At 43.6% G+C, this 23,478-nt stretch overlaps 1 long non-coding RNA gene across 3 annotated transcripts in view; it reads left to right on the top strand.

Moving 5' to 3' along the window:
• The first annotated feature begins 8,501 nt into the window (after positions 1–8,501).
• The window catches only part of LOC125964095 (uncharacterized), a 183,493-nt gene continuing 168,516 nt past the window's right edge, over positions 8,502–23,478 (top strand). For all 3 annotated transcript variants that reach the window (XR_007476750.1, XR_007476749.1, XR_007476748.1), the window contains exon 1: positions 8,502–8,522. This is a non-coding gene — a long non-coding RNA (uncharacterized LOC125964095). The remainder of the gene's footprint in view (positions 8,523–23,478) is intronic.

Genomic DNA, 23,478 nt, shown 5'->3' with positions numbered 1-23,478 from the left:
ACATATTTGAACAGGTCTCCTGATCACACGGTTGATCATACTCTGGGTTCCACATGCATGTTTTAGCTGAAGGAAGAATCCCTTAAACCTGGAGAGTTGAGACCCGTGGAATGGGTACCATGCAATATGACTTCAAAGGGTCTTCATTTGCTCACCGAACCTCTCCAATCCTATCACTGCTGCGTTTATGCCCCTGTACACACGCTTGATTCTCTTTCGGAGACATAGCAATCCATAGGTTTTAAGATACTTACTAGTCAGGTACATTCTTAGGCATTTAATATGGGGTGTTGAGTCCATTTCGTTGAGCAAGGAGTAGCTCTTGTCTATTACATATTTGGCTTAAGGAACTTTATCTGTGCTCATTTCAATCTCTGGTTTTATGCAGCACCCCAACTCACCTTTCCCCTTAAGCAAGCATAAGTTGGTTTTCTAAATTTGAGACCCTGTTGTGTTTTTTAATTCAATTCCTGTGGAGCCAAGTTTACATTCCGTGTATTAGTGATATCTTATGATGTTTCTTTTTCTGTGTGAATTATTTCAGTTAGAATCATCATACCTGAATCCACTCATTATGCTGCTACGGGCCTGATGACATAGATTTCATTGCTGAGTGATATTGCATTGTACGTAAGTACCACAACTTCTTTATCCATTTTTCACTTTTGCGATATTGAACTTGTACCGTAAACGAGGTTCTTGTAAACAGAGCCGTCCCAAACTTTGGGGCGGCTGTGTCTTTTTGATTTTAATTTCCCTAAGCTATAGGACCATAAGTGGAAGTGCCCTAGGCTCTGTTGCTTTGTTTTTTAGATGTTTCAGGAAACACCATACACTTCTCAAGAGTGGCTGTTGGCAATTTACATCCTGCCCATTAGCATAACAAGGCTCCAAGTTCTCCATGGCCTGTCCTGCCTTTCTGGTTTTACACATTTTTCAGATGGCCCTTTTGACCGGGGGGAATTGAGACTTCATTGGAGTGCAGATTTCCTTTGCAAGCTTGCTTGGTTGGCCAAAAAGGGCGTATGCGTTTTTTCCTGAATATATTGAGGAAAAAAAGCATACGCCCTTTTTGGCCAAGTGCATCATTGTGGACGTTCTCCCTCTTTTTCTATGCTTTAAATGCAATTCCAGTCTACCTCCTGAAATCGGTTTCCTGCAATTCTGGCCCGCTTTCAAGTCCTCTTGGCAGCCTTACTTCAGGATATTTTTGGACGATAGCTGTCATTTATAACTCGGCAGCTTTGTGAATTACAGTGCCCCTGAGCTCCTTTCTTCAACTCGCTTTCTTGTGAGCTGGCCGCAACACCACAAGATTGCTTCAGGCCCTATTCTGGTTCCGGCACGGCACGCTGAGCCTTTGGTTAATTCCTCTTCCTGGTGGGAAATGAGAGTGAAATATGCCCGTCCATACACCTCCAGCTAGTCTCTCATTGGTTCTCCCGATTCCTGTTCATCTTCCGCAGAAATTGCCAACTGGGCCAAACAGGAGGTTAAAGGCACTGACTCTCCAAGTCGGGAGAGTGTTAGTAATGCATCTGGAATGTTGCACCCGAGTACCAGGGTACGAGAACTGAGACACATTTGAACACGTCTCCCAATCACACGGTGGATCATAATCTAGTTTCCACATGCCTGCTTTAGCTGAAGGAAGAATCCCTTAAACCTGGAGAGTTGAGACCCGTGGAATGGGTACCATGCAATATGACTTCAAAGGGTCTTCATTTGCTCACCGAACCTCTCCGATCCTGTCAGTGCTGCGTTTATGCCCCTGTACACACGCTTGATTCTCTTTCGGAGACATAGCAATCCATAGGTTTTAAGATACTTACTAGTCAGGTGCATTCTTAGGCGTTTAATATGGGGTGTTGAGTCCATTTCGTTGAGCAAGGAGTAGCTCTTGTCTATTACATATTTGGCTTAAGGAAGTTTATCTGTGCTCATTTCAATCTCTGGTTTTATGCAGCACCCCAAATCACCTTTCCCCTTAAGAAAGCATAAGTTGGGTTTCTAAATTTTAGACCCCGTTCTGTTTTGTAATTCAGTTCCTGTGTCGCCAAGTTTACATTCCGTGTATTAGTGATATCTTATGATGTTTCTTTTTCCGTGTGACTTATTTCAGTTAGAATCATCATACCTGAATCCACTCATTATGCTGCTACTGGCCTGATGACATAGATTTCATTGCTGAGTGATATTGCATTGTACGTAAGTACCACAACTTCTTTATCCATTTTTCACTTTTTGCAATATTGAACTTGTACCGTAAACGAGGTTCTTGTAAACAGAGCCGTCCCAAACTTTGGAGTGGCTGTGTCTTTTTGATTTTAATTTCCCTAAGCTATAGGACCATAAGTGGAAGTGCCCTAGGCTGTGTTGCTTTGTTTTATGGATGTTTCAGGAAACACCATACACTTCTCCCGAGTGGCTGTTGGCAATTTACATCCCGCCCATCAGCATCACAAGGCTACCAGTTCTCCATGGCCTGTCCTGCCTTTCTGGATTTTACACTTTTTTCACATGGCCCTTTTGACCCGGGGGAAGTGAGACTTCATTGGAGTGCAGATTTCCTTTGCAAGCTTGCTTGGTTGGCCAAAAAGTGCGTATGCGTTTTTTCCTGAATATATTCAGGAAAAAACGCATACGCCCTTTTTGGCCAAGTGCATCACTGTGGACGTTGTGCCTCTTTTCTTATGCTTTAAATGCAATTCCAGTCTACCTCCTGAAATCGGTTTCCTGCAATTCTGCCCCGCTTTCAAGTCCTCTTGGCAGCCTTACTTCAGTATATTTTTGGACGATAGCTGTCATTTATAGCTCTGCAGGTTTGTGAATTACAGTGCCCCTGAGCTCCTTTCTTCAACTCGATTTCTTGTGAGCTGGCCGCAACACCGCAGGATTGCTTCAGGCCCTAATCTGGTTCCGGCACGGCACGCTGAGCCTTTGGTTAAATCCTCTTCCTGGTGGGAAATGAGAGTTAAATTTGCCCGTCCAGACACCTGCAGCTAGTCTCTCATTGGTTCTCCCTATTCCAGTTCATCTTCCGCAGAAATTGCAAACTGAGCCAAACAGGAGGTTAAAGACACTGACTCTCCAAGTCGGGAGAGTGTTAGTAAAGCATCTGGAATGTTGAACCCGAGTACCAGGGGACGAGAACTGAGACATATTTGAACACGTGTCCCGATCACACGGTTGATCATACTCCGGGTTCCACATGAATGTTTTAGCTGAAGGAAGAATCCCTTAAACCTGGAGAGTTGAGACCCGTGGAATGGGTACCATGCAATATGACTTCAAAGGGTCTTCATTTGCTCACCAAACCACTCCAATCCGATCACTGCTGCATTTATGCCCCTGTACACACGCTTGATTCTCTTTCAGAGACATAGCAATCCATAGGTTTTAAGATACTTACTAGTCAGGTACATTCTTAGGTGTTTAATATGGGGTGTTGAGTCCATTTTGTTGAGCAAGGAGTAGCTCTTGTCTTTTACATATTTGGCTTAAGGAACTTTATCTGTGCTCATTTCAATCTCTGGTTTTATGCCGCACTCCAACTCAACCTTTCCCCTTAAGCAAGCATAAGTTGGTTTTCTAAATTTGAGACCGTGTTCTGTTTTGTAATTCAGTTCCTGTGTAGCCAAGATTACATTACGTGTATTAGTGATATCTTATGATGTTTCTTTTTCTGTGTGACTTATTTCAGTTAGAATCATCATACCTGAATCCACTCATTATGCTGCTACGGGCCTGATGACATAGATTTCATTGCTGAGTGATATTGCATTGTACGTAAGTACCACAACTTCTTTATCCAATTTTCGCTTTCTGCGATATTGAACTTGTACCGTAAACGAGGTTCTTGTAAACAGAGCCGTCCCAAACTTTGGGGTGGCTGTGTCTTTTTGATTTTAATTTCCCTAAGCTATAGGACCATAAGTGGAAGTGCCCTAGGCTCTGTTGCTTTGTTTTTTGGATGTTTCAGGAAACACCATACACTTCTCCAGAGTTGCTCATGGCAGTTTACATCCCGCCCATCAGCATAACAAGGCTCCCAGTTCTCCATGGCCTGTCCTGCCTTTCTGGATTTTACACTTTTTTAGAAGGCCCTTTTGACCGGGGCGCAGTGATACTTCATTTTAGTGCAGATTTCCTTTGCAAGCTTGTTTGGTTGGCCAAAAAGTGCGTATGCGTTTTTTCCTGAATATATTCAGGAAAAAACACATACGCCCTTTTTGGCCAAGTGAATCATTGTGGACGTTCTGCCTCTTTTCCTATGCTTTACATGCAATTCCAGTCTACCTCCTGAAATCGGTTTCCTGCAATTCTGTCCCGCTTTCAAGTCCTCTTGGCAGCCTTACTTCAATATATTTTTGGACGATAGTTGTCTTTTATAACTCTGCAGGTTTGTGAATTACAGTGCCCCTGAGCTCCTTTCTTCAACTCGCTTTCTTGTGAGCTGGCCGCAACACCGCAGGATTGCTTCAGGCCCTAGTGTGGTTCCGGCATGGCACGCTGAGCCTTTGGTTAATTCCTCTTCCTGGTGGGAAATGAGAGTTAAATTTGCCCGTCCAGACACCTGCAGCTAGTCTCTCATTGGTACTCCCTATTCCTGTTCATTTTCCGTAGAAATTGCAAACTGAGCCAAACAGGAGGTTAAAGGCACTGACTCTCCAAGTGTGGAGAGTGTTAGTAATGCGTCCGGAATGTTGCACCCACATACCAGGGGACGAAAACTGAGACACATTTGAACACGTTTCCCGATAACACGGTGGATCATACTCTGGGTTCCACATGCATGTTTTAGCTGAAGGAGGAATCCCTTAAACCTGGAGAGTTGAGACCCATGGAATGGGTACCATGCAATATGACTTCAAAGGGTCTGCATTTGCTCACCGAACCTCACCAATCCTATCACTGCTGTGTTTATGCCACTGTACACACGCTTGATTCTCTTTTGGAGACATATAAATCCATAGGTATTAAGATTCTTACCAGTCAGGTATATTCTTAGGTGTTTAATATGGGGTGTTGAGTCCACTTCGTTGAGAAAGGAGTAGCTCTTGTCTATTACATATTTGGCTTATGGAATGGTATCTGCTAATTTCAATCTCTGGTTTTATGCAGCACCCCAACTCAGCTTTCCCCTTAAGCAAGCATAAGTTGGTTTTCTACATTTGAGACCCTGTTCTGTTTTGTAATTCAGTTCCTGTGTAGCCAAGTTTACATTCCGTGTATTAGTGATAATCTATGATGTTTCTTTTTCTGTGTGACTTATTTCACATACAATCATCGTACCTGAATCCACTCATTATGCTGCGACGGGCCTGATGACATAGATTTCATTGCTGAGTGATATTGCATTGTACGTAAGTACCACAACTTCTTTATCCATTTTTCGCTTTCTGTGATATTAAACTTGTACCATAAACGAGGTTCTTATAAACGGAGCCGTCCCAAACTGTGGGGTGGCTGTGTCTTTTTGATTTTAATTTCCCTAAGCTATAGGACCATAAGTGGAAGTGCCCTAGGCTCTGTTGCTTTGTTTTTTAGATGTTTCAGGAAACACCATACACTTCTCCAGAGTGGCTGTTGGCAATTTACATCCCGCCCGTCAGCATAACAAGGCTCCCAGTTCTCCATGGCCTGTCCTGCCTTTCTGGATTTTACACTTTTTTCAGATGGCCCTTTTGACAAGGGGCAGTGAGACTTCATTGTAGTGCAGATTTCCTTTGCAAGCTTGCTTGGTTGGCCAAAAAGGGCATATGCGTTTTTTCCTGAATATATTCAGGATAAAACGCATACGCCCTTTCCGGCCAAGTGCATCATTGTGGACGTTCTGCCTCTTTTCCTATGCTTTACATGCAATTCCAGTCTACCTCCTGAAATCGGTTTCCTGCAATTCTGCCCCGCTTTCAAGTCCTCTTGGCAGCCTTACTTCAATATATGTTTGGACGATAGCTGTCATTTATAACTCTGCAGGTTTGTGAATGACAGTGTCCCTGAGCTCCTTTCTTCAACTCGCTTTCTTGTGAGCTGGCCGCAATACCGTAGGATTGCTTCAGGCCCTAGTGTGGTTCCGGCATGGCACGCTGAGCCTTTGGTTAATTCCTCTTCCTGGTGGGAAATGAGAGTTAAATTTGCCCGTCCAGACACCTCCAGCTAGTCTCTCATTGCTTCTCCCTATTCCTGTTCATTTTCCGCAGAAATTGCAAACTGGGCCAAACAGGAGGTTAAAGGCACTGACTCTCCAAGTGGGGAGAGTGTTAGTAAAGCGTCTGGAATGTTGCACCCGTGTGCCAGGGGAGGAAAACTGAGATACATTTGAACACGTTTCCCGATCACACGGTGGATCATACTGTGGGTTCCACATGCATGTTTTAGCTGAAGGAAGAATCCCTTAAACCTGGAGAGTTGAGACCCATGGAATGGGTACCATGCAATATGACTTCAAAGGGTCTGCATTTGCTCACCGAACCTCACCAATCCTATCACTGCTGCGTTTATGCTGCTGTACACACGCTTGATTCTCTTTCGGAGACATATAAATCCATAGGTTTTAAGATTCTTACTAGTCATGTATATTCTTAGGCGTTTAATATGGGGTGTTGAGTCCACTTCATTGAGCAAGGAGTAGCTCTTGTCTATTACATATTTGGCTTATGGAACGGTATCTGTGCTAATTTCAATCTATGGTTTTATGCAGCACCCCAACTCACCTTTCCCCTTAAGCAAGCATAAGTTGGTTTTCTACATTTGAGACCCTGTTCTGTTTTGTAATTCAGTTCCTGTGTAGCCAAGTTTACATTCCGTGTATTAGTGATATCTTATGATGTTTCTTTTTCTGTGTGACTTATTTCACTTAGAATCATCGTACCTGAATCCACTCATTATGCTACTATGGGCCTGATGACATAGATTTCATTGCTGAGTGATATTGCATTGTACGTAAGTACCACAACGTCTTTGTCCATTTTTCTCTTTCTGTGATATTGACTTTGTACCCTAAACGAGGTTCATGTAAACAGAGCCATCCCTAACTTTGGGGTGGCTGTGTCTTTTTGATTTAATTTCCCTAAGCTATAGGACCATAAGTGGAAGTGGCCTAGGCCCTGTTGCTTTGTTTTTTAGATGTTTCAGGAAACACCATACACTTCTCCAGAGTGGCTGTTGGCAATTTACATCCCGCCCATCAGCATAACAAGGCTCCCAGTTCTCCATGGCCTGTCCTCCCTTTCTGGATTTTACACTTTTTTCAGATGGCCCTTTTGACCGGGGGGCAGTGAGACTTCATTGTAGTGCACATTTCCTTTGCAAGCTTGCTTGTTTGGCCAAAAAGCCGTATGCATTTTTTCCTGTATATATTTAGGAAAAAACACATACGCCCTTTTTGGCCAAGTGCATCATTGTGGACGTTCTGCCTCTTTTCCTATGCTTTACATGCAATTCCAGTCTACCTCCTGAAATCGGTTTCCTGCAATTCTGCCCTGCTTTCAAGTCCTCTTGGCAGCCTTACTTCAATATATTTTGGACGATAGCTATCATTTATAACTCTGTAGGTTTGTGAATTACAGTGCCCCTGAGCTCCTTTCTTCAACTCGCTTTCCTGTGAGCTGGCCACAACACCGCAGGACTGCTTCAGGCCCAAGAGTGGTTCCGGCATGGCCCACTGAGCCTTTGGTTAATTCCTCTTCCTGGTGGGAAATGAGAGTTAAATTTGCCCGTCCAGACAACTTCTGCTAATCTCTCATTGGTTCTCCCTATTCCTGTTCATTTTCCGCAGAAATTGCAAACTGGGCCAAACAGGAGGTTAAAGGCACTGACTCTGCAAGTGGGGAGAGTGTTAGTAAAGCGTCTGGAATGTTGCACCCGAGTACCAGGGAACGAAAACTGAGACATATTTGAACACATTTCCCGATCAAACAGTGGATCATACTGTGGGTTCCGCATGCACGTTTTAGCTGAAGGAAGAATCCCTTAAACCTGGAGACTTGAGACCCATGGAATGGGTACCATGCAATATGACTTCAAGGGGTCTGCATTTGCTCACCGAACCTCTCCAATCCGATCACTGCTGCATTTATGCCACTGTACACACGCTTGATTCTCTTTCGGAGACATATAAATCCATAGGTTTTAAGATTCTTACTAGTCAGGTATATTCTTAGGCGTTTAATATGCGGTGTTGAGTCCACTTCGTTGAGCAAGGAGTAGCTCTTGTCTATTACATATGTGGCTTATGGAATGGTATCTGTGTTAATTTTAATCTCTGGTTTTATGCAGCACCCCAACTCACCTTTCCCCTTAAGCAAGGATAAGTTGGTTTTCTACATTTGAGACCCTGTTCTGTTTTGTAATTCAGTTACTGTGTAGCCATGTTTACATTCCGTGTAGTAGTGATATCTTATGATGTTTCTTTTTCTGTGTGACTTATTTCACTTAGAATCATCGTACCTGAATCCACTCATTATGCTGCTATGAGCCTGATGACATAGATTTCATTGCTGAGTGATACTGCATTGTACGTAATTACCACAACTTCTTATCCATTTTTCGCTTTCTTTGATATTGAACTTGTACCGTAAACGAGGTTCTTGTAAACAGAGCCGTCCCAAACTTTGGGGTGGCTGTGTCTTTTTGATTTTAATTTCCCTAACCTATAGGACCATAAGTGGAAGTGCCCTAGGCTCTGTTGCTTTGTTTTTTGGATGTTTCAGGAAACACCATACACGTCTCCAGAGTGGCTGTTGGCAATTTACATCCCACCCATCAGCATCACAAGGCTCCCAGTTCTCCATGGCCTGTCCTGCCTTTCTGGATTTTACACTTTTTTCAGATGGCCCTTTTGACCGGGGGGCAGTGAGACTACATTGTAGTGCAGATTTCCTTTGCAAGCTTGCTTGGTTGGCCAAAAAGGGCGTATGCGTTTTTTCCTGAATATATTCAGGAAGAAACGCCTACGCCCTTTTTGGCCAAGTGTATCATTGTGGACGTTCTGCCTCTTTTCCTATGCTTTACATGCAATTCCAGTCTACCTCCTGAAATCGGTTTCCTGCAATTCTGCCCCGCTTTCAAGTCCTCTTGGCAGCATTACTTCAATATATTTTTGGACGATAGCTGTTATTTATAACTCTGCAAGTTTGTGAATCACAGTGCCCCTGAGCTCCTTTCTTCAACTCGCTTTCTTGTGAGCTGGCCGCAAGACCGCAGGATTGCTTCAGGCCCTAATGTGATTCCGGCATGGCACATTGAGCCTTTGGTTAATTCCTCTTCTGGGTGGGAAATGAGAGTTAAATTTTCCCGTCCAGACACCTCCAGCTAGTCTCTCATTTGTTCTCCGTATTCCTGTTCATTTTCCGCAGAAATTGCAAACTGGGCCAAACAGGAGGTTAAAGGCACTGACTCTCCAAGTGGGGAGAGTGTTAGTAAAGCGTCTGGAAGGTTGCACCCGAGTACCAGGGGACGAAAACTGAGACACATTTGAACACGTTTCCCGATCACACGGTGGATCATACACTGGGTTCCACATGCATGTATTAGCTGAAGGAAGAATCCCTTAAAGCTGCAGAGTTGAGACCCATGGAATGGGTACCATGCAGTATGACTTTAAAGGGTCTGCATTTGCTCACCGAACCTCACCAATCCTATCACTGCTGCGTTTATGCCGCTGTACACACGCTTGATTCTCTTTCAGAGACATATAAATCCATAGGTTTTAAGATTCTTACTAGTCAGGTATATTATTAGGCGTTTAATATGGAGTGTTGAGTCCACTTCGTTGAGCAAGGAGTAGCTCTTGTCTATTACATATTTGGCTTATGGAACGGTATCTGTGCTAATTTCAATCTCTGGTTTTATGCAGCACCCCAACTCACCTTTCCCCTTAAGCAAGCATAAGTTGGTTTTCTACCTTTGAGACCCTGTTCTGTTTTGTAATTCAGTTCCTGTGTAGCCAAGTTTACATTCCGTGTATTAGTGATATCTTATGATGTTTCTTTTTCTGTGTGACTTATTTCACTTAGAATCATCGTACCTGAATCCACTCATTATGCTGCTATGGGCCTGATGACATAGATTTCATTGCTGAGTGATATTGCATTGCACATTTGTAGCACAACTTCTTTATCCATTTTTCACTTTCTGTGATATTGAACTTGTACTGTAAACGAGGTTCTTGTAAACAGAGCCGTCCCAAACTTTGGGGTGGCTGTGTCTTTTTGATTTTAATTTCCCTAAGCTATAGGACCATAAGTGGAAGTGCCCTAGGCTCTGTTGCTTTGTTTTTTAGATGTTTCATGAAACACCATACACTTCTCCCGAGTGGCTGTTGGCAATTTACATCCCGCCCATGAGCATAACAAGGCTCCCAGTTCTCCATGGCCTGTCCTGCCTTTCTGGATTTTACACATTTTTCAGATGGCCCTTTTGACCGGGGGGAAGTGAGACTTCATTGGAGTGCAGATTTCCTTTGCAAGCTTGCTTGGTTGGCCAAAAAGGGCGCATGCCTTCTTTCCTGAATATATTCAGGAAAAAATGCATACGCCATTTTTGTCCAAGTGCATCATTGTCCACGTTCTGCCTCTTTTCCTATGCTTTAAATGCAATTCCAGTCTACCTCCTGAAATCGGTTTCTTGCAATTCTGCTCCGCTTTCAAGTCCTCTTGGCAGCCTTACTTCAGTATATTTTTGGACGATAGCTGTAATTTATAACTCTGCAGGTTTGTGAATTACAGTGCCCCTGAGCTCCTTTCTTCAACTCGCTTTCTTGTGAGCTGGCCGCAAAACCGCAGGATTGCTTCAGGCCCTAATGTGTTTGTGGCACGGCATTCTGAGCCTTTGGTTAATTCCTCTTTCTGGTGGGAAAATAGAGTTAAATGTGCCCGTCCAGACACCTCCAGCTAGTCTCTCATTGGTTCTCCCTATTCCTGTTCATCTTCCGCAGAAATTGCAAACTGGGCCAAACAGGAGGTTAAAGGCACTGACTCTCCAAGTCGGGAGAGTGTTAGTAAAGCGTCTGGAATGTTGCACCCGAGTACCAGGGGACGAAAACTGAGACATATTTGAACAGGTCTCCTGATCACACGGTTGATCATACTCTGGGTTCCACATGCATGTTTTAGCTGAAGGAAGAATCCCTTAAACCTGGAGAGTTGAGACCCGTGGAATGGGTACCATGCAATATGACTTCAAAGGGTCTTCATTTGCTCACCGAACCTCTCCAATCCTATCACTGCTGCGTTTATGCCCCTGTACACACGCTTGATTCTCTTTCGGAGACATAGCAATCCATAGGTTTTAAGATACTTACTAGTCAGGTACATTCTTAGGCATTTAATATGGGGTGTTGAGTCCATTTCGTTGAGCAAGGAGTAGCTCTTGTCTATTACATATTTGGCTTAAGGAACTTTATCTGTGCTCATTTCAATCTCTGGTTTTATGCAGCACCCCAACTCACCTTTCCCCTTAAGCAAGCATAAGTTGGTTTTCTAAATTTGAGACCCTGTTGTGTTTTTTAATTCAATTCCTGTGGAGCCAAGTTTACATTCCGTGTATTAGTGATATCTTATGATGTTTCTTTTTCTGTGTGAATTATTTCAGTTAGAATCATCATACCTGAATCCACTCATTATGCTGCTACGGGCCTGATGACATAGATTTCATTGCTGAGTGATATTGCATTGTACGTAAGTACCACAACTTCTTTATCCATTTTTCACTTTTGCGATATTGAACTTGTACCGTAAACGAGGTTCTTGTAAACAGAGCCGTCCCAAACTTTGGGGCGGCTGTGTCTTTTTGATTTTAATTTCCCTAAGCTATAGGACCATAAGTGGAAGTGCCCTAGGCTCTGTTGCTTTGTTTTTTAGATGTTTCAGGAAACACCATACACTTCTCAAGAGTGGCTGTTGGCAATTTACATCCCGCCCATTAGCATAACAAGGCTCCAAGTTCTCCATGGCCTGTCCTGCCTTTCTGGTTTTACACATTTTTCAGATGGCCCTTTTGACCGGGGGGAATTGAGACTTCATTGGAGTGCAGATTTCCTTTGCAAGCTTGCTTGGTTGGCCAAAAAGGGCGTATGCGTTTTTTCCTGAATATATTGAGGAAAAAAAGCATACGCCCTTTTTGGCCAAGTGCATCATTGTGGACGTTCTCCCTCTTTTTCTATGCTTTAAATGCAATTCCAGTCTACCTCCTGAAATCGGTTTCCTGCAATTCTGGCCCGCTTTCAAGTCCTCTTGGCAGCCTTACTTCAGGATATTTTTGGACGATAGCTGTCATTTATAACTCGGCAGCTTTGTGAATTACAGTGCCCCTGAGCTCCTTTCTTCAACTCGCTTTCTTGTGAGCTGGCCGCAACACCACAAGATTGCTTCAGGCCCTATTCTGGTTCCGGCACGGCACGCTGAGCCTTTGGTTAATTCCTCTTCCTGGTGGGAAATGAGAGTGAAATATGCCCGTCCATACACCTCCAGCTAGTCTCTCATTGGTTCTCCCGATTCCTGTTCATCTTCCGCAGAAATTGCCAACTGGGCCAAACAGGAGGTTAAAGGCACTGACTCTCCAAGTCGGGAGAGTGTTAGTAATGCATCTGGAATGTTGCACCCGAGTACCAGGGTACGAGAACTGAGACACATTTGAACACGTCTCCCAATCACACGGTGGATCATAATCTAGTTTCCACATGCCTGCTTTAGCTGAAGGAAGAATCCCTTAAACCTGGAGAGTTGAGACCCGTGGAATGGGTACCATGCAATATGACTTCAAAGGGTCTTCATTTGCTCACCGAACCTCTCCGATCCTGTCAGTGCTGCGTTTATGCCCCTGTACACACGCTTGATTCTCTTTCGGAGACATAGCAATCCATAGGTTTTAAGATACTTACTAGTCAGGTGCATTCTTAGGCGTTTAATATGGGGTGTTGAGTCCATTTCGTTGAGCAAGGAGTAGCTCTTGTCTATTACATATTTGGCTTAAGGAAGTTTATCTGTGCTCATTTCAATCTCTGGTTTTATGCAGCACCCCAAATCACCTTTCCCCTTAAGAAAGCATAAGTTGGGTTTCTAAATTTTAGACCCCGTTCTGTTTTGTAATTCAGTTCCTGTGTCGCCAAGTTTACATTCCGTGTATTAGTGATATCTTATGATGTTTCTTTTTCCGTGTGACTTATTTCAGTTAGAATCATCATACCTGAATCCACTCATTATGCTGCTACTGGCCTGATGACATAGATTTCATTGCTGAGTGATATTGCATTGTACGTAAGTACCACAACTTCTTTATCCATTTTTCACTTTTTGCAATATTGAACTTGTACCGTAAACGAGGTTCTTGTAAACAGAGCCGTCCCAAACTTTGGAGTGGCTGTGTCTTTTTGATTTTAATTTCCCTAAGCTATAGGACCATAAGTGGAAGTGCCCTAGGCTGTGTTGCTTTGTTTTATGGATGTTTCAGGAAACACCATACACTTCTCCCGAGTGGCTGTTGGCAATTTACATCCCGCCCATCAGCATCACAAGGCTACCAGTTCTCCATGGCCTGTCCTGCCTTTCTGGATTTTACACTTTTTTCACATGGCCCTTTTGACCCGGGGGAAGTGAGACTTCATTGGAGTGCAGATTTCCTTTGCAAGCTTGCTTGGTTGGCCAAAAAGTGCGTATGCGTTTTTTCCTGAATATATTCAGGAAAAAACGCATACGCCCTTTTTGGCCAAGTGCATCACTGTGGACGTTGTGCCTCTTTTCTTATGCTTTAAATGCAATTCCAGTCTACCTCCTGAAATCGGTTTCCTGCAATTCTGCCCCGCTTTCAAGTCCTCTTGGCAGCCTTACTTCAGTATATTTTTGGACGATAGCTGTCATTTATAGCTCTGCAGGTTTGTGAATTACAGTGCCCCTGAGCTCCTTTCTTCAACTCGATTTCTTGTGAGCTGGCCGCAACACCGCAGGATTGCTTCAGGCCCTAATCTGGTTCCGGCACGGCACGCTGAGCCTTTGGTTAAATCCTCTTCCTGGTGGGAAATGAGAGTTAAATTTGCCCGTCCAGACACCTGCAGCTAGTCTCTCATTGGTTCTCCCTATTCCAGTTCATCTTCCGCAGAAATTGCAAACTGAGCCAAACAGGAGGTTAAAGACACTGACTCTCCAAGTCGGGAGAGTGTTAGTAAAGCATCTGGAATGTTGAACCCGAGTACCAGGGGACGAGAACTGAGACATATTTGAACATGTGTCCCGATCACACGGTTGATCATACTCCGGGTTCCACATGAATGTTTTAGCTGAAGGAAGAATCCCTTAAACCTGGAGAGTTGAGACCCGTGGAATGGGTACCATGCAATATGACTTCAAAGGGTCTTCATTTGCTCACCAAACCACTCCAATCCGATCACTGCTGCATTTATGCCCCTGTACACACGCTTGATTCTCTTTCAGAGACATAGCAATCCATAGGTTTTAAGATACTTACTAGTCAGGTACATTCTTAGGTGTTTAATATGGGGTGTTGAGTCCATTTTGTTGAGCAAGGAGTAGCTCTTGTCTTTTACATATTTGGCTTAAGGAACTTTATCTGTGCTCATTTCAATCTCTGGTTTTATGCCGCACTCCAACTCACCTTTCCCCTTAAGCAAGCATAAGTTGGTTTTCTAAATTTGAGACCGTGTTCTGTTTTGTAATTCAGTTCCTGTGTAGCCAAGATTACATTACGTGTATTAGTGATATCTTATGATGTTTCTTTTTCTGTGTGACTTATTTCAGTTAGAATCATCATACCTGAATCCACTCATTATGCTGCTACGGGCCTGATGACATAGATTTCATTGCTGAGTGATATTGCTTTGTACGTAAGTACCACAACTTCTTTATCCATTTTTCACTTTCTGCGATATTGAACTTGTACCGTAAACGAGGTTCTTGTAAACAGAGCCGTCCCATACTTTGGGGTGGCTGTGTCTTTTTGATTTTAATTTCCCTAAGCTATAGGACCATAAGTGGAAGTGCCCTAGGCTCTGTTGCTTTGTTTTTAAGATGTTTCAGGAAACAACATACACTTCTCCAGAGTGGCTGTTGGCAATTTACATCCCGCCCGACAGCATAACAAAGCTCCAAGTTCTCCATGGCCTGTCCTGCCTTTCTGGATTTTACACATTTTTCAGATGGCCCTTTTGACCGGGGGGAAGTGAGACTTCATTGTAGTGCAGATATCCTTTGCAAGCTAGCTTGGTTGGCCAAAAAGGGCGTATGCGTTTTTTTGCTGAATATATTCAGGAAAAAACGTATACGCCCTTTTTAGCCAAGTGCATCATTGTGGACGTTCTGCTTCTTTTCCTATGCTTTAAATGCAATTCCACTCTACCTCGTGAAATTGGTTTCCTGCAATTCTGCCCCGCTTTCAAGTCCTCTTGGCAGCCTTACTTCAGTATATTTTTGGACGATAGCTGTCATTTATAACTCTGCAGGCTTGTGAATTACAGTGCCCTTGAGCTCGTTTCTTCAACTCGCTTTCTTGTGAGCTGGCCGCAACACCGCAGGATTGCTTCAGGGCCTAATCTGGTTCCGGCACGCCATGTTGAGCCTTTGGTTAATTCCTCTTCCTGGTGGGTAATGAGAGTGAAATTTGCCCGTCCAGACACCTCCAGCTAGTCTGTCATTGGTTCTCCCTATTCCTGTTCATCTTCCGCAGAATTTGAAAACTGGGCCAAACAGGAGGTTAAAGGCACTGACTCTCCAAGTCGGGAGAGTGTTAGTAAAGCGTCTGGAATGTTGCACCCGAGTACCAGGGGACGAGAACTGAGACATATTTGAACACGTCTCCCGATCACATGGTTGATCATACTCTGGGTTCCACATGCATGTTTTAGCTGAAGGAAGAATCCCTTAAACCTGGAGAGTTGAGACCCGTGGAATGGGTACCATACAGTATGACTTCAAAGGGTCTTCATTTGCTCACCGAACCTCTCCAATCCTATCACTGCTGCGTTTATGCCCCTGTACACACGCTTGATTCTCTTTCGGAGACATAGCAATCCATAGGTTTTAAGATACTTACTAGTCAGGTACATTTTTAGGCATTTAATATGGGGTGTTGAGTCCATTTCGTTGAGCAAGGAGTAGCTCTTGTCTTTTACATATTTGGCTTAAGGAACTTTATCTGTGCTCATTTCAATCTCTGGTTTTATGCAGCACCCCAACTCACCTTTCCCCTTAAGCAAGCATAAGTTGGTTTTCTAAATTTGAGACCGTGTTCTGTTTCGTAATTCACTTCCTGTGGAGCCATGTTTACATTCCATGTATTAGTGATATCTTATGATGTTTCTTTTTCTGTGTGACTTATTTCAGTTAGAATCATGATACCTGAATCCACTCATTATGCTGCTACAGGCCTGATGACATAGATTTCATTGCTGAGTTATATTGCATTGTACGTAAGTACCACAACTTCTTTATCCATTTTTCACTTTCTGCGATATTGAACTTGTACCGTAAATGAGGTTCTTGTAAACAGAGCCGTCCCAGACTTTGGGGTGGCTGTGTCTTTTTGATTTTAATTTCCCTAAGCTATAGGACCATAAGTGGAAGTGCCCTAGGCTCTGTTGCTTTGTTTTTTAGATGTTTCAGGAAACACCATACACTTCTCCCTAGTGGCTGTTGGCAATTTACATCCCGCCCATCAGCATAACAAGGCTCCCAGTTCTCCATGGCCTGTCCTGCCTTTCTGGATTTTACACTTTTTTCAGATGGCTCTTTTGACCGGGAGAAGTGAGACTTCATTGTAGTGCATATTTCCATTGCAAGCTTGCTTGGTTGGCCAAAAAGGGCGTATGCGTTCTTTCCTGAATATATTCAGGAAAGAACTTATACGCCCTTTTTGGCCAAGTGCATCATTGTCGAAATTCTGCCTCTTTTCCTATGCTTTAAATGCAATTCCAGTCTACCTCCTGAAATCGGTTTCCTGAAATTCTGGCCTGCTTTCAAGTCCTCTTGGCAGCCTTACTTTAGTATATTTTTGGACGATAGCTGTCATTTATAACTCTGCAGGGTTGTGAACTACAGTGCCCCTGAGCTCCTTTCTTCAACTCGTTTCCTTGTGAGCTGGCCGCAATACCGCAGGATTGCTTCAGGCCCTAATCTGGTTCTGGCACGGCACGCTGAACCTTTGGTTAATTCCTCTTACTGGTGGGAATTGAGAGTTAAATTTGCCCGTCCAGACACCTCCAGCTAGTTTCTCATTGGTTCTCCCGATTCCTGTTCATCTTCCGCAGAAATTGCAAACTGGGCCAAACAGGAGGTTAAAGGCACTAACTCTCCAATTCGGGAGATTGTCAGGAAAGCGTCTGGAATGTTACACCCGAGTACCAGGGGATGAAAACTGACACATATCTGAACACGTCTCCCAATCACACGGTGGATCATACTCTGGGTTCCACATGCATGTTTTAGCTGAAGGAAGAATCCCTTAAACCTGGAGAGTTGAGACCCGTGGAATGGGTACCATGCAATATGACTTCAAAGGGTCTTCATTTGCTCACTGAACCTCTCCAATCCTATCACTGCTGCGTTTATGCCCCTGTACACATGCTTGATTCTCTTTCGGAGACATAGCAATCCATAGGTTTTCAGATACTTACTAGTCAGGTACATTCTTAGGCGTTTAATACGGAGTGTTGAGTCCATTTCGTTGAGCAAGGAGTAGCTCTTGTCTATTCCATATTTGGCTTAAGGAACTTTATCTGTGCTCATTTCAATCTCTTGTTTTATGCAGCACCCCAACTCACCTTTCCCCTTAAGCAAGCATAAGTTGGTTTTCTAAATTTGAGACCCTCTTCTGTTTTGTAATTCAGTTCCTGTGTAGCCAAGTTGACATTCCGTGTATTAGTGATAACTTATGATGTTTCTTTTTCTGTATGACTTATTTCAGTTAGAATCATCATACCTGAATCCAGTCATTATCCTGCTACGGGCCTGATGACATAGATTTCATTGCTGAGTGATATTGCATTGTACGTAAGTACCACAACTTCTTTATCCCTTTTTCACTTTCTACCATATTGAACTTGTACCGTAAACGAGGTTCTTGTAAACAGAGCCGTCCGAAACTTTGGGGTGGCTGTGTCTTTTTTATTTTAATTTCCCTAAGATATAGGACCATAAGTGGAAGTGCCCTAGGCTCTGTTGCTTCGTTTTTTAGATGTTTCAGGAAACACCATACACTTCTCCCGAGTGGCTGTTGGCAATTTACATCCCGCCCATCAGCATAACAAGGCTCCCAGTTCTCCATGGCCTGTCCTGCCTTTCTGGATTTTACACTTTTTTCAGATGGCCCTTTTGACCGAGGGGAAGTGAGACTTCATTGTAGTGCAGATTTCCTTTGCAAGCTTGCTTGGTTTGCCTAAAAGGGCGTATGTGTTTTTTTCCTGAATATATTCAGGAAAAAACGCATACGCCCTTTTTGGCCAAGTCCATCATTGTGGACGTTCTGCCTCTTTTCCTATGCTTTAAATGCAATTCCAGTCTACCTCCTGAAATCGGTTTCCTGCAATTCTGCCCCGCTTTCAAGTCCTCTTGGCAGACTTACTTCAGTATATTTTTGGACGATAGCTGTCATTTATAACTCTGCAGGTTTGTGAATTACAGTGCCCCTGAGCTCCCTTCATCAATTCGCTTTCTTGTGAGCTGGCCGCAACACCGCAGGATTCCTTCAGGCACTAATCTGGTTCCAGAACGGCACGCTGAGCCTTTGGTTAATTCCTCTTCCTGATGGAAAATGAGAGTTAAATTTGCCCGTCCAGACACCTCCAGCTAGTCTCTCATTGGTTCTCCCTATTCCTGTTCATCTTCCGCAGAAATTGCAAACTGGGCCACACAGGAGGTTAAAGGCACTGACTCTCCAAGTCGGGAGAGTGTTAGTAAAGCGTCTGGAATGTTGCACCCGAGTACCAGGGGACGAGAACTGAGACATATTTGAACAGGTCACCGTACACATGGTTGATCATACTCTGGGTTCCACATGCATGTTTTAGCTGAAGGAAGAATCCCTTAAAGAAGGAGAGTTGAGTCCCGTGGAATGGGTACCATGCAATATGATTTCAAAGGGTCTTCAATTGCTCACCGAACATCTCCAATCCTATCACTGCTGCGTTTATGCCCCTGTATACAGGCTTGATTCTCTTTCGGAGACATAGCAATCCATAGGTTTTAAGATACTTACTAGTCAGGTACATTCTTAGGCGTTTAATATGGGGTGTTGAGTCCATTTCTTTGAGCGAGGAGTAGCTCTTGTCTATTACATATTTGGCTTAAGGAACTTTATCTGTGCTCATTTCAATCTCTGATTTTATGCAGCACTGCAACTCACCTTTCCCCTTAAGCAAGCATATGTTGGTTTTCTAAATTTGAGACCCTGTTCTGTTTTGTATTTCAGTTCCTGTGTAGCCAAGTTTACATTCCGTGTATTAGTGATATCTTATGATGTTTCTTTTTCTGTGTGACTTATTTCACTTAGAATCATCATACCTGAATCCACTCATTATGCTGCTATGGGCCTGATGACATAGATTTCATTGCTGAGTGATATTGCATTGTACGTTAGTACCACAACTTCTTTATCCATTTTTCACTTTCTGCGATATTGAACTTGTACCGTAAACGAGGTTCTTGTAAACAGAGCCGTCACAAACTTTGGGGAGGCTGTGTCTTTTTGATTTTAATTTCCCTAAGCTATAGGACCATAAGTGGAAGTGCCCTAGGCTCTGTTGCTTTGTTTTTTAGATGTTTCAGGAAACACCATACACTTCTCCCCAGTGGCTGTTGGCAATTTGCATCTTGCCCATCAGCATAACAAGGCTCCCAGTTCTCCATGGCCTGTCCTGCCTTTCTGGATTTTACACTTTTTTCAGATGGCCCTTTTGACTGGGGGGAAGTGAGACTTCATTGGAGTGCAGATTTCCTTTGCAAGCTTGCTTGGTTGGCCAAAAAGTGCGTATGTGTTTTTTCCTGAATATATTCAGGAAAAAACGAATACGCCATTTTTGGCCAAGTGCATCATTGTGGACGTTCTGCCTCTTTTCCTATGCTTTAAAAGCAATTCCAGTCTACCTCGTGAAATCGGTTTCCTGCAATTCTGCCCCGCTTTCAAGTCCTCTTGGCAGCCTTACTTTAGTATATTTTTGGACGATAGCTGTCATTTATAACTCTGCAGGCTTGTGAATTACAGTGCCCTTGAGCTCGTTTCTTCAACTCGCTTTCTTGTGAGCTGGCCGCAACACCGCAGGATTGCTTCAGACCCTAATCTGGTTCCGGCACGCCATGCTGAGCCTTTGGTTAATTCCTCTTCCTGGTGGGAAATGAGAGTGAAATTTGCCCGTGCAGACACCTCCAGCTAGTCTCTCATTGGTTCTCCCTATTCCTGTTCATCTTCCGCAGAAATTGCAAACTGGGCCAAACAGGAGGTTAAAGGCACTGACTCTCCAAGTCGGGAGAGTGTTAGTAAAGCGTCTGGAATGTTGCACCCGAGTACCAGGGGACGAGAACTGAGACGTATTTGAACACATCTCCCGATCACATGGTTGATCATAGTCTGGGTTCCACATGCATGTTTTAGCTGAAGGAAGAATCCCTTAAACCTGGAGAGTTGAGACCCGTGGAATGGGTACCATGCAATATGACTTCAAAGGGTCTTCATTTGCTCACCGCACCTGTCCAATCGTATCACTGCTGCGTTTACGCTCCTGTACACACGCTTGATTCTCTTTCAGATACATAGCAATCCATAGGTTTTAAGATACTTACAGGTCAGGTGCATTCTTAGGCGTTTAATATGGGGTGTTGAGTCCATTTCGTTGAGCAAGGAGTAGCTCTTGTCTTCTACATATTTGGCTTAAGGAACTTTATCTGTGCTTATTTCAATCTCTGGTTTTATGCAGCACCCCAACTCAACTTCCCCCTTAAGCAAGCATAAGTTGGTTTTCTAAATTTGAGGCCCTGTTCTGTTCTGTAATTCTGTTCCTGTGGAGCCAAGATTACATTCCGTGTATTAGTGATATCTTATGATGTTTCTTTTTCTGTGTGACTTATTTCAGTTAGAATCATCATACCTGAATCCACTCATTATGCTGCTACGGGCCTGATGACAGAGATTTCATTGCTGAGTGATATTGCATTGTACGTAAGTACCACAACTTCTTTATCCATTTTTCACTTTCTGCGATATTGAACTTGTACTGTAAACGAGGTTCTTGTAAACAGAGCCGTCCCAAACTTTGGGGTGGCTGTGTCTTTTTGATTTTAATTTCCCTAAGCTATAGGACCATAAGTGGAAGTGCCCTAGGCTCTGTTGCTTTGTTTTTTAGATGTTTCAGGAAACAGCATACACTTCTCCAGAGTGGCTGTTGGCAATTTACATCCCGCCCATCAGCATAACAAGGCTCCCAGTTCTCCATGGCCTGTCCTGCCTTTCTGGATTTTACACTTTTTTCAGATGGCCCTTTTGACCGGGGGGGAAGTGAGACTTCATTGGAGTGCAGATTTCCTTTGCAAGTTTGCTTGGTTGGCCAAAAAGGGCGTATGCGTTTTTTCCTGAATATATTCAGGAAAAAACGCATACGCCCTTTTTGGCCAAGTCCATCATTGTGGACGTTCTTCCTCTTTTCCTATGCTTCAAATGCAATCCAGTCTACCTCCTGAAATCGGTTTCCTGCAATTCTGCCCCGCTTTCAAGTCCTCTTGGCAGCCTTACTTCAGTATATTTTTGGACGATATCTGTCATTTATAACTCTGCAGGTTTGTGAATTACAGTGCCCCAGAGCTCCTTTCTTCAACTCGCTTTCTTGTGAGCTGGCCGCAACACCGCAGGATTGCTTCAGGCCCTAAACTGGCTCCGGCACGGCACGATGAGCCTTTGGTTAATTCCTCTTCCTGGTGGGAAATGAGAGGTAAATTTGCCCGTCCAGACACCTCCAGCTAGTCTCTCATTGGTTCTCCCTATTCCTGTTCATCTTCCGCAGAAATTTCAAACAGGGCCAAACAGGAGGTTAAAGGCACTGAATCTCCAAGTCGGGGGAGTGTTAGTAAAGCATCTGGAATGTTGCACCCGAGTACCAGGGGACGAGAACTGAGACATATTTGAACACGTCTCCCGATCACACGGTTGATCATACTCTGGGTTCCACATGCATGTTTTAGCTGAAGGAAGAATCCCTTAAACCTGGAGAGTTGAGACCCTTTGGAATTGGTACCATGCAATATGACTTCAAAGGGTCTTCAATTGCTCACCGAACGTCTCCAATCCTATCACTGGTGCGTTTATGCCCCTGTGCACACAATTGATTCCTTTTCGGAGACATAAAATCCATACGTTTGAAGATACTTACTAGTCAGGTACATTCTTAGGCGTTTAATATGGGGTGTTGAGTCCATTTCGTTGAGCAAGGAGTAGCTCTTGTCTATTACATATTTGGCTTAAGGAACTTTATCTGTGCTCATTTCAATCTCTGATTTTATGCAGCACCGCAACTCACCTTTCCCCTTAAGCAAGCATAAGTTGGTTTTCTAAATTTGAGACCGTGTTCTGTTTTGTAATTCAGTTCCTGTGGAGCCAAGTTTACATTCCGTGTATTAGTGATATCTTATGATGTTTCTTTTTCTGTATGACTTATTTCAGTTAGAATCATCATACCTGAATCCACTCATTATGTTGCTACGGGCCTGATGACATAGATTTCATTGCTGAGTGATATTGCATTGTACGTAAGTACCACAACATCTTTATCTATTTTTCACTTTTTGCGATATTGAACTTGTACCGTAAAAGAGGTTCTTGTAAACAGAGCTGTCCCAAAATTTGGGGTGGCTGTGTCTTTTTGATTTTAATTTCCCTAACCTATAGAACCATAAGTGGAAGTGCCCTAGGCTCTGTTGCTTTGTTTTTTAGATGTTTCATGAAACACCATACAATTCTCCCGTGTGGCTGTGGCAATTTACATCCCGCCCATCAGCATAACAAGGCTCCCAGTTCTCCATGGCCTGTCCTGCCTTTCTGGATTTTACACTTTTTTCAGATGGCCCCTTTGACCGGGGGGAAATGAGACTTCATTGGACTGCACATTTCCTTTGCAAGCTTGCTTGGTTGGTCAAAAAGGGCGTATGCGTTTTTTCCTGAATATATTCAGGAAAAAACGCATACGCCCTTTTTGGCCAAGTGCATCATTGTGGACGTTCTGCCTCTTTTCCTATGCTTTAAATGCAATTCCAGTCTACCTCCTGAAATCGGTTTCCTGCAATTCTGCCCCGCTTTCAAGTCCTCTTGGCAGCCTTACTTCAGTATATTTTTGGACGATAGCTGTCATTTATAACTCTGCAGGTTTGTGAATTACAGTGCCCCTGAGCTCCTTTCTTGAACTCGCTTTGTTGTGAGCTGGCCGCAACACCGCAGGATTGCTTCAGGCCCTAATGTGGTTCCGGCACGGCACGCTGAGCCTTTGGTTAA

Source organism: Orcinus orca, chromosome 3 (assembly GCF_937001465.1).
Source record: "Orcinus orca chromosome 3, mOrcOrc1.1, whole genome shotgun sequence".
NCBI lineage: Eukaryota > Metazoa > Chordata > Mammalia > Artiodactyla > Delphinidae > Orcinus > Orcinus orca.
The sequence above is the reverse complement of the archived record's forward strand: the minus strand, read 5'-3'. Positions and strand labels throughout refer to the sequence as shown.